This window comes from Schistocerca gregaria, chromosome 1 (assembly GCF_023897955.1).
Source record: "Schistocerca gregaria isolate iqSchGreg1 chromosome 1, iqSchGreg1.2, whole genome shotgun sequence".
Lineage (NCBI taxonomy): Eukaryota > Metazoa > Arthropoda > Insecta > Orthoptera > Acrididae > Schistocerca > Schistocerca gregaria.
Window position 1 is genome coordinate 934,198,423 of NC_064920.1, and position 12,578 is coordinate 934,211,000.

A 12,578-nucleotide genomic window follows, 5' to 3' on the forward strand; every position below is an offset into this window, starting at 1 on the left:
GGAGCATAAAACGTGATTCATCTGAGAAGGCCAGCTGTCGCCACTCCAGTGGACGTCCATTTCCCGTGCACATTCCAGCCGTTGCCACCGATGAACATGGATCAACGTGTGTGCATGAATCAGGCACCAGCTGCGGAAGCCCATATGCACCAATGCTCGCTGAACATTCACGTAGGAGACGTTACTGGTAATCATGTGGTTCACCAGGCCATCAGTTGCTCAACAGTTGCACTTCTATTCGCCCTTGCCCATCCCCGCACCCGTTGTTCAGCTTGCCTTTTGCACCACCACTGCTTCTAAGCCAGTTTTGGATACCGCTATTTTGCCATACACAGTATATTTTAACGACGGCTGCAACCAACCAGAAACTTAACCGTTTCGGAAATGCTTCCACCCTTGGCTGGAAAGCCGATGATTGTGCTCTTTTGGACGTCAAATAAATCTCTCCATTTCTGTATTACGATACCGACTGCTCTGTCTACCGCATGCCCCCCGCTTGATAATACAGCCTACCACCAGTGCCGCCACCAGTCGTCTGGGCGTGGTTATTGCACACGCTCACGTCGAACATAGGCAATGGTCACATTAATGACAGGACCATGTATAATGTTATTTTCCAGAACTATTCTCGATTTAGAGGTTGTATAAGTAACTTCAAGAAATTTCTTACAAAAATTTTGTTGACCATTTGGGATGTCATACGGAGATGTGTACTTGTGGAAATAAATTTCTATTTCTTCGAATAGGTTCATTTTTTCGCTTTTGTTTATTAGGTGATGTGGTTGTAATTTGTGTACCTTGAGTGTCACTTGATGCTTGACAACAAACAAGTGAAGGCAAGATATTCTACGGTTTTTCTAACGAGTATGATCAATGTGTTTATAGAATGACATATTAAAATTTCTTTCATTTAGCCTAATACCTTCAGACTTTAATTTCTGGTAAACTTCTGTATCCCATACTGTTATTACCGCAAACGGTTTTTTTAAATTAGTTAATACTTTGGATGATTTTTCCTCGATTTTGTTATTTTTGTAAAATCTAATTCTCTGTGATTTTCCCTCCACGGAAAAGCTTTGCTCCTGTATATGAATTTTATCCCAAATTCATAGTATACGATGGCTCGTCTAGTGTGTAACAGAATCTAGATTGCCATTAACTTTTTTCACGTAAAAGATATGTCTTGCGCATATAGCACAGGACGTAAGTCGTGACATTTACACGCGAAGTCTGAATATGTTGAATTCACTGATCTCTGTAAACGAGTCCACAGCTAAACCAAATCCGTCGTGTTCGATTACTACTGTGTGTTGACAAACACTGGAGGTAGCACAGTACTGTATTCCTCCTTTCCATAGCGGCTCTCTTTCTCGAGAACACCGTTTCCGCTCTTTAGCGAGCAAAATTCGTCTTGGGCGAGCCCTTGTGAAAGAAACCTTTAAAAACTGCTGCAAACGATAACGTCAAAAGATGTAGGTTGCAGAATTTTCACGGCTGAATGGAACTCTCTAAACTGGAAATATTTTAGCGGCATTTCTTTATGATACAGCGGAGACCTAAAGATATGTATGCAGTCGGCTGCAGTGACGATATTGCCAACACTTTAGGAAACAAATCCATATTTCGAGCGATTGTTAATTAAAGTATTCCACTACCAACATTAATTTACTTTTCTTAATCTCTGTTCAACATATCATCACCCGGAATATTATAGTGTGCTGCATTCGGCCCACACCTATATACAAAAAAAAAAAAAAAAAAAAAAAAAAAAAAAAAAAAAAAAAAAAAAAAAAAAAATTGCCATGAAAATTTATAGTTTTTAGATCAGTTTTCATTAACGTAGTTTATTGTATTTCATTTTAAATTCTGAAGTCGACCCTGTTTTTCCTTATTACATAAAACTTGTAGGCGGTGTGGTGTTTATCGCTGCATCTATCCTACATCGTTTACCTAAAATTCATTTTATCTGAACAATTTCCCCCGTTTCTTTTCCGAGGAATACTTTTGTTGCATTGCATTTGGGACTCAAATCCTCAAGTTCACAGTTATTTTAATTATAACTACTAGAATTTTAATGAACGGTTTGCTACTGCAAATTTCATCATTTCATTTCGTAAAATCGACTTAAATAATAATTATGTGAGAACAATAAATGCAGTTACTATAATAAAAGGGTGTGATGATATGGAAAAGTAAAAAGTTCATATTATAATAACTGACACTTATACTTGTTTGATTGACGACATGGGGTATGACAAATACCAGCCTACAAGGTTACTGAAGTCCACGTATGTCACTCTTAATCAAGATATTACATCGCTGGTCTTGATGCGTACTCGTACTCCTGTATGAACGTCCAACACTGCGCACATCGGTCATCATGTCCACTGTGTGAAAGGATTTGCGTCATGTTCCTGTTTTCTGGTAACTTCACAAATAAGTCTTTTCGCACTACTTATTCAGACTGTAATAAACGTGTACTTCCATACTACTGTAATTCCCACTCAATATAGAATCAACTTCTGGTTTACACACCGTTAAACACTGAATTATCTGTTTCCTTGCTCGGACCACAATAGGAATTAACATTAGTTGGCTCTTAAAGTTAATGTAGCCTATGTTAGTGGGACTAACAGTGTAATGAAGAAATGCCGAAATAGTAAAACAATTTGAAAAGATTTGGTTCCATTCCACGTGCAGTACACATACCATTTCAAGAACCAGTATAAAATAATATCGTAGTAAATTCGCTTTGCCCTCTATTGGATAACCTTTACAATTGATGACGTAAATATTGCATGAAATGTTATCTGTGGCATGCCAATAGAACACTTCTTAAAACGTGATTTGTAATTAACCTCTTCTTACATTAGCAACAGCGTAAAGAAAACTCGAGGAAGGGAGTCGCCGCTCGGTGTAGGCATCTGATAAAAGACGACCCCTCCGTTATGGACGGCTCACATTATGAGTGGCCCTAGTGCCCGCAGGGTCAAGCTGCTACAAGTAAGAGAAGTGCTGAGTCACTTCGCTACCATTTATCGTTTACAACTACCACATAGCATCCGTGGAGTACTTTCCTCTTGGTTGCGTATTGCAGTTGCCGATGAATGCCATCAATAAATGTCAATAAGAATACCGGTACATGAAATTCCACTAACCCACGAGTGTGCGTAAGAGCACAAGAAGGAAAACGGTTTACATCCATACGAATAATTATAAATGCATGAATAGCTCTTTCTGTTACGTTTTCACGAATAAAACGCTTAACCGATTTTGTTGAAAATTTGTAGGGAGATAGCTTGAACGCTGAAGAAGAACATAGGCTACTTTATATAGTGTGTAGTACAATACATTTATTAATTTCAAGAATACAATGCGAAATATGGAACAATAATTACTCTTTGAAATAGATATTTTCTCTTTGACTTTCGAACTTTATAATATCATCGAAAATGCTTTTATTGTTTGAAATGTTCTACACAATAGGATTCAATGTATTGAATACAATGTTTACACGGTCCTGTACGTGTTTAATCCGTGCTTTCGTATTAATATCAGTTACAAATCCTTTGCATTCTAGCCTCTGATCGTCATGCGTCTCTTAAACCTTCTTTGTTGCATACATAGCCTACTTGCGTGAAAGCTCGTGGTTATGAGGTTAGTGTTGCTCTTTCACGATTATGGGTTTCTGTCTTCAATTCCTGCCAGGCTCGTTTTCTTTCGGCCTCCGTCTGGATGTGTGTGTTAACCTCGTCACCAACTTATCATCATTGAAATGCAAGTCACGGTAGTGGCGTCAAATAAAAAGAGTGCATCAAACTCCCGAACATCCCATAGCTCCCGAACATGTCAACCGTGGTCTCCCGGCAAATAAGCTATACGCGATATAACGTGAGCGCAGCCGTTGGTAACTGCTGCAACACAATACGTACAGAATCCTCCTCGTGGTTAATCCATGTCAATCCATACTTTCATACCACTATTGTAAAGGCCAAAATAGCGCTGTCTGTTGCGTTTTTATGCTGAACCGATATCCATGACATTTGGGGTGAGGTAGACGGAATGCTGATCGAGAAGATAAGCTACTTTACAAAGAGTACAGTACAAGATATTTATTGATTTGCAGAATATTACGCAAACTAAGGGAAAAAGTTATTTATTCTTAACTTTTGAGTTTCAAAATACCGGGTGATCAAAAAGTCAGTATAAATTTGAAAACTGAATAAATCACGGAATAATGTAGATAGAGAGGTACAAATTGACCCACATACTTGGAATGACATAGGGTTTTACTAGAACCAAAAAAGTACAGAAGTTCAAAAAATGTCCGACAGATGGCGATTCATGTGATCAGAATAGCAGTAATTAGCATAACAAAGTAAGACAAAGAAAAGATGACGTTCTTTAGAGGAAATGCTCAATATGTCCACAATCATTCTTCAAGAATAGCTGAAGTCGAGGAATAATGTTGTGAACAGCACTGTAAAGCATGCCCGGAGTTATGGTGAGGCTTTGGCGTCGGAGGTTGTCTTTCAGAATCCCTAGAGACGTCGGTCCATCACGATACACTTGCGACTTCAGGTAACCCCAAAGCCAATAATCGCACGGAGTGAGGTCTGGGGACCTGGGAGGCCAAGCATGACGAAAGTGGTGGCTGAGCACACGATCAGCACCAATCGGCTCGCCCAAGAGATCTTTCACGTGTGTAGCAATATAGGGTGGTTCTAATAAAACCCCATGTCATTCCAAGCATGTGTGTCAATTTTTACCTCTCTATCTACATTATTCCGTGGTTTATTACGTTTTCAAACTTATACTGACTTTCTGATCACCCGGTATTAGTGAAAATGCTTTCATCGGTTGTTGTATTACGTAATGTGATTGAACGTAATCAATAAAATGCTTATTAGATTCTCATCATTTTTAATACATACTTACAGACTAATACCGATATTATTAATTGTGTAGGTAACTCACTCAAGTACGTTTTCACGATTCTACCGCTGAACCAATTCCAATGAAATTTGGTATGGAGATAGCTTGAAGCCTGAGGAAGAGCGTAGGCGGCATTGGAAAGTTGTACCTTTCTGGGTATTATTAACATTTTTAAGTATGTTATGCTTCAGTGTGATGCAGACGACGTTGGCGCGTAGGCGACTCTTAGTGTCTATACATTATCCGTGGCAGTGCTAATCCAATGTTATTGTGCGTGTGGCTTATGATTTTGAGTTTGTACACTATTTGACACAGCTGGAGAGTGTTGATGGAGATACAACAATAAAATCGGATGGTAAGCCCGAGAAGCGTATTTAAAACGATTACTATAAGCCATGCAAACATAAGTCTGATTTAGTACTTGGTTCTAAGAGAGCTCATTCTCCGCAAGTAACTCCAATCCAACAAACCTCAAGCAGTCTCATGTCCCCAAAACGTGGATGCAGAACGTCAGGCTGCCTTAAGTGTTACAGGGACATTGAAACAATCACAAGACCGTCGCATATTAGACGCTAAGCGTCACGCGTCTCTTACAGCTTCCAAGACGCATAAGGACTCACAACTATGGCGTGATTTAAGAGTTGTACGATAAACAGAGTCTTACCTTTATATAGAGGACGTGAGAGGCTTCTGGCGAGACTGTGTTTGGTTAAGATCTATTAATTATGTTAATCATAAATTAATCGTCATACGAGGATGAATCAAAAATGTAGGCACCATAATGCATTAAATTGGGAGTAACGGTTGGTATGTGTTTCTCTGGTGCCAAAATCTCACATCAAGTACTAGGCGAGGCAAAAGAAACCCTAAAAATTCAACTTCTGCACATATGTAATGAATCGAGGCATTTTGAAATACAGTACAATTACGAAATGTAATGCATGCTTTATGATTCGTCATACAGCAAAATAATAGAAACGCATTCATCACGTACCTACGTACCAGCACTGCATAATTTTTTTTATAGATATGTCTCTACACTATACACAAACACATCACTCAGCATAACAAAACTATTGATATGCGAGTGAAGCAGCGGGTATCTGCTAGTTATCAATATTTGAGGTAGGTACTATACGACTGTATCTAATGAAGAACCAGAAACTAAGAGCTGCACTATATTATCCTTCTGTTTCACCTAGGCAATTTGATCTTTATCTTTGATTTCCTCGTCATTTTTGTGCCCAATGCCATATAGCATCACTACACTGGAACAGTATTAAAATTCACAGCCAATCATCAAGAACAGTGATTCAGGACTGTAGTGAAAGCGACATTATTTTATCACAAAGTGGTCAAATAATAACCTAAACTAAAATTTCAGGTTTGGAGAAAGCTAGCACATTTCTTTGGCAGTTAACGCTCAGGAGCGTAAAGGGTTTTTAGTGCTAGTGCCTTTACCATTCTAATACTCATTGTTACTAACAATGAAACGCGAAACCATTTCACTTCGCCAAATTTTGCTCTTTCGTTCTTTTCCTGTACAAGAAAAGTTCAATGCGAACTATTCGTGATCTCAGTTTCTGATTACGTGTATGTCCTTCTTCAAGAATCACAGAATTGAAACGGTGCATCGCAACGACTATACTTTCTCAAAAAATGTAGAGGTAATACTATGCACGTAGTTAAAATAATCTACAGAACGCCGTTACAAAACACTACGCAAACAGATGTTGCGTCATTCCTTCTCACTCATTCCTTGGATAATTATGCAATATTTCACAGATTTATGTTTCGGAAGTCTGCCAATAACTTGCTAAAATACAGATACTGTACATCTATGCAGTTGGTACTGAAGTTGATGACTTTTTCACAGAGAAAATAATTGGCTTTCAGGTCTCTAGATTTTGGCGTTTACGTCTCTTGGAATATAGAAATTTTATTGCGTTGTTTCATTTTGGTGCCGTGTTCTTTCTGGTCAAATATTTAATGGAGGCGAAGGCAAAACTCCCTGTAAATAACAAAATGGGTTTCTCTCCGAGTTTTCTTAGCGAAACAGAGAGAGACAAATGGACAAATAAGGTATCAGACTGACTATCGTAAAGGTCTTGAACGCCAACAATAAGTAATTGTTGTAAAGTAATCACAGTAACAAGGAAAAACTCAACTAATGATTTGAGGTTAAATCAAGCAATGATTTTTGATCGATTTTTCAAACCTAAACGAAATATGTGAATAGAAAAATGTAACAAATTAACCAGCATGAAGTCTAGTTCTTCTAATAAAAATATTTCTTAAAAACCAACAGGATAGTTAATAAAAACTTATTTATTGATCTGATGTAAAAGGGAAAGGTTTTACTAACAGCTGCTAGTAACTATGTAAATGAAGCGCCAAAAAATTTATGTGTGGAAGGCCTAGATATTTTGTGCATAAGAAGTTACATTGGCGTGATATTTAACGGTCAAAACGGTTTCCTTCGCATCAAGTACTAACATCCAGATAGCAGACGGCGCTAGGAAAGTATGTAAGTTTTCCATAACGTCATGCTTTCTGAAAAAAAACATGAAAATAAAAAAGTGAATCGTCCATATTTGGTGTACATGATTTCGAGCTTCATTCAAGAGCACGTCAAGTGTTCTTCTTATGAGTTTATTCCTTATTTTTAGAAAAATCGTTTCACAAAATATTTCACCGATAGTTTTTCAAGTGATTTTGGTTAGTCAATCAGTCAACTATTTTATAAATTGCTTTTACATTCCTTGCTTCAATATCTTCAGCTGAAGTACTTCGCTCTCCAGAACGATTTCATTTTTTCATATGCCAAATGACTGTTTTCAATCAACAGGCTATACTACTTCCACCATTTTTCTCCTGATTATGTAGCCATTTACTGTGAGCTCTTGGTTTTCTTATCACAGCCTGTTTTAAATCAAGTGTGATACTTGTCTTCCTTATGTTATCAACATTGCCAACACACCGCGAATGGTGTTTATTAATCATTATGCAGGTAAACGTACAGTGTATATTACTAGTTAATTATCAAATGGTGTGTTTATTTCCTTCTGTGTGTTCACTACAGTAAAACAGATTTCAAGAGTGAAGTCAGTCCCCTCCAAGCTGCTGTTTTAAAACAGTGTTTTATTAAACATTGCTTCCTAGTTTTGATATTTTTTTCTTCTAGGGTGCATAAAACATGAACATAATGAATACTCCTAAGTTAACCATAGCATGGTCGTCAATGCACACGTGCATGCTGTGCATAAGTATGTGAAAGGAAAGTCGATAAAACTAATAAATAATGGTTTTATTTATATAGACTGAAGCGGACAGTGAAAATTTCTACCAAGGCCCGGAATCGAATCCGGGGTCCCTGCTTAATGGGCAGGTCCGTTAGCCACTACGGCACCTTGGCAGAGCGGTTCACACAACTGCACGGATTACCCTGGCACGCCTCCCTCCTCGATCCAAATTCTCACTACCACCCCAGTCTACTTTCAAATTCCCCTTCCACAGGAACAGCATTGCCAAAGCTCTCCAGGTTGTAGAATAGCACCACATCGTCAAACGTAAACGGGGCATCCAGCCTGAAAACAAGGTGCAGACTCTTACACAAATGAAATTACACAATTTCAGAGACTTTGCTGGTCTCCAACAGATATAATTTAATGTACGTAGACCGAAACGGCGAGTAAAAATTTATATCAATGCCAGGAATAGAATCCGGGTGTCCTGATTACTAGTCAGCCCAGTACAAACCAGTAAAGTTTCCGAAATCGTGTCGTTTCATTTGAATATATTATGAGAAGACAAGTATGTAAGTAAAATTGACACAATGCTTACCTTTCAGAAATAATAAATCATTCGCCAGACAGAGAGAGGGATAGACTGAGCAAGATCGAAAAGTAAGGCTAAGTTAGTCGGACTACAGGATAACCCATCTTTTGTACGTGTGAGGGTAGTCTTGTTTTAAGGAGGGAACGGTGGAGGGACGATCTGCAACCAGAGATTGGGGCTTTTAATGTATATTCATTGGGATCAACACCAAAGGTTAAGCTGGACTGTAGGAGATGTACGTGGATTTGACGCTTGGCTATGGCGAGGGTACGTTCGGGAGAGGAATGTGAATATACAGAGGCATAGGATTAGGAAGCAAATGAGGTCACTGAAAAAAGGAGGGACGTTTGGAATGGCGCACTTCAAAGAGAAAGTTAAATTAAGGCGAAAAGATTCTGTTTGTGGACAAAAGGAACGCTTAAAGAAAGATGAATAATAACAGAAAAGAGCTAGTCGTTAACTAAGACTGTTAGATGGCTAAATAACAGAGAAATCAGCGAGAACACAGCTAAATAGAGAAAAGCTACTACCAAATACAAAAGATTTTGAATCAAAGGGAAAAACTATCACCAAACTTAGAAAGAAAACAGGTAAACAAAAATGTGGATTGCTAACCAGTGAAATGAAGTAATCGTCAAACAAAGACAAAAGGTTGCCTAACAAAGAAACGTGTTCGCTAACTTAAGTAAACAGGCCACTAAATAAAATAACACTCTCTCAATAAAGAAGAAAAGGTAGGCGAAAATAAGAGCTTCAGCAAACAACTAGAGTTGAACACTAAACAGAAAAATATTACAACTAACAACTGGAAAAAGGGAACGTAACATAAAAAAGATCACTGAAAACGTAAGAAAGGTATTAAAATGACAACCGAAGCTGAAGACTTGATTAGTCGCTCTAAGATACGGCAGAAACGAGAAAATAAAATTAAAATTATACGTGCTGCCGGTGTGTAATCCTCTTTCTGTGGTCTGAGTGATCTGTCCTTCCCTTTTAACCTTCTCCAACCTGCCCACTGTCCTCACCGACACAGGAACTGCTAGTTCCGTAACCTAGTAGTGTGTCGCTTCAACTTTTATATTTCTCGAACGGCCGTACCATGCATTTCACCTCCTCAAGATCCACTGTCTGTTGACATCGCTATGTAATGCGGGAGAATTGTGTGGTCAGTATACAAGCAGTAACAGCAGAGTGGGTCGGTCAGAAGAGCTCAGCGACTTCGAACGTAGGCTTGTCATCCGAGAAGCAAATCCATCAGTGACACTTAAACTCTTCTAAGATTGCCATGTCGATTGTTGTTACTGTGAAGTGGGAGCATGAAGAAACAATCACAGCTGAACTACGCCCAGGCAGACCCCAGTCACAGACTGGGACAATGAGCTTTGTGGAACATGGTTGTAAGAAGACGCATGAAATCAGTAGAAGAAATCACTCGTGAGATCTAAATAGCTGTCAGCAGTCCAACTAGCGCAACGACAGTGTGTTTTACGCATTTAAAGAGAACAGGGTACAATTGTGGAGCAGCTCCTCACTAGCCATACGTGTTTGTAGTCAACAGTAAGCGGCGATGGATGTGATGTAAAGAAAGACGACACCCAACAGCAGCTGACTGGAAACTATTTATTTGGACTGATGCATCATGCTATATCTTGAGGCAGTCCGAAGGAGAGGTTTTGTTTTGGAGAATGAGTGGAGACGTTAACTGCCATCAAATGTATTGCAACAGTTATACACAGAGGAGGTGGTGTTATAGTGTATGGAGTTTTTTCCTGACCAGTGTATGTTCCCTTATTGTGCTTGAGAAAACACAAAACGCGGAAGCATACGAGCACATTTACAGCTTTGGGTAATGCGTGTAGTAGAGCAACAGTTTGAAGATGACAACTGTCATCAACATGACAATGCACCCTGTAGTAGGGCACACCTTTGAGGCGTGGTTTTGTGGACAATAACATTTCTGAAATGGGCTGGTATATCTCAGGGTCCAGGCTTGGAGCCTTTAGGATGAGTGAGAACGACTATTCGGCTTCAGATTACACCATAGAAAGTCACTGCCTGGTTTCAGGTGAGGAGGAAGACTGGGCTGTTATTCCTAGAGACATTCAGATACCTCATTGAAAGTGTTCCCAGTAGATTTCAAGCTGTCACACAGCTGGATACACAGCCTAATAATATCCCCCCCCCCAATACTTATGATTAGATAATGTATGTACTCGCTAGCTATGCATCTCTGTTCATGGCATGTGACTTATCTCAATACCTTACGAGGACTGTGTATCAACAACAGTGGGCGGCTATTCAGTGGTAATAAGTTAAGTGGCTGTAGGTAGGCTGTTTAGGTTTTTTTATTTGTAACACCACCTCTGTATGAAATTCACTGGCTGTGCTGTGTGCAGTCTGTGGCTGGTTGGCATTGCTGTAATACTCGCCATTGTAGCGTTGGGCAGTTGGCTGTTAGAGGCGCGTAGCGTTGCGCAGTTGGAGGTGAGCCGCCAGCAGTGGTGGATGTGGGGAGAGAGATGGCGGAGTTATGAAATTTTTAGGAATGAATGTCATGAACTGCTATATATATATTATGACTATTAATGTAAATACATTGTTCTCTGTTAAAGTCTTTCATTCACTAACTACGTCATCAAAGAGCACACCCACTGTACTTCTGGTAGAGATTACTATTGGTGGGCCACTGGAGGTGCAGACCCACTGCAGTCCTTGTAGAAATAATGGTATTCGTGGGCCATCAAAGATGCAGACCTACTGTAGTCCTTGTAGAGATGGCCAGTGGCCATCTGATGCGACTGTGCAGGTGCACAATCACCATCGAAGAGTCTTGCGGAGAATATAGCAATTCCATAAACCACCACTAGTGTGCTCACAAAGTTTTTGGAATTGTCCTTAGAACGAGCAATGCTGTTAACCAGTCCCTTGCTGACTTATCAACACACGTGGGAGCACTACCAGTCCCTACTTCTCCAATATGGTCCATATACTATGACCAACAGAAGTGTGTGCAGTGAAATGTAACTTACAAGTTACTTAATTTGATGAACAGGTGTCAATTATAATTTTATAACATAAGAATACAATAACAAAGATACAAAATACATCATTAAAAACATAACAATACATATAACATTTGTAGTAGTACAAGCTTTACAAAAGAATAGAAATAAACAGATACAACAGTGTTACAAGAATTATGACATAAGTACATACATAAAAGATCAGAAAAACTTTTCACACATGAGCATTAATACGAAACAGGATAAATAATGTCTAAACACCTTTACAAAGTAAATAAAATATTATCAGAAAAATTCTGCAACGTAACTCTTATTAGCTAAACACATAAAGACAGGACAAACACATATTCACATAGCGTAATAACACAAAATACGGGACAGGGTTTGTTTTCAGTGTGACATTTGGTACTACAGTCCAACCCAAAACTTCATTCTGTAGATCTTTCGTCGTATCTGATCATTTGTTTCCACCAAAAAATCCTATCCAAGCATGCTTTCTGTATTTTGTTCACATCCTCTTTCAAAAATAGTTTTTCTCCATTGTACACTACTTTTTTGGCCAAATCATTCTCTTATAACTTCTCAATGCATTTCTTCCAATTACTCATAGTTAGTTTCTTATATAGTCTACCCCCTCTTAAACTAACTTAAAATCTACTGAGCTCAGATGCTAAACTAAGGGACGAGGCAATGCAGCAGCACAAAACAATTAATACAAACAGCAATGAAAAAATGGAAGTTGGCAAAGCAGGCAGCAATATTACAACTAATATAAGGCAATGC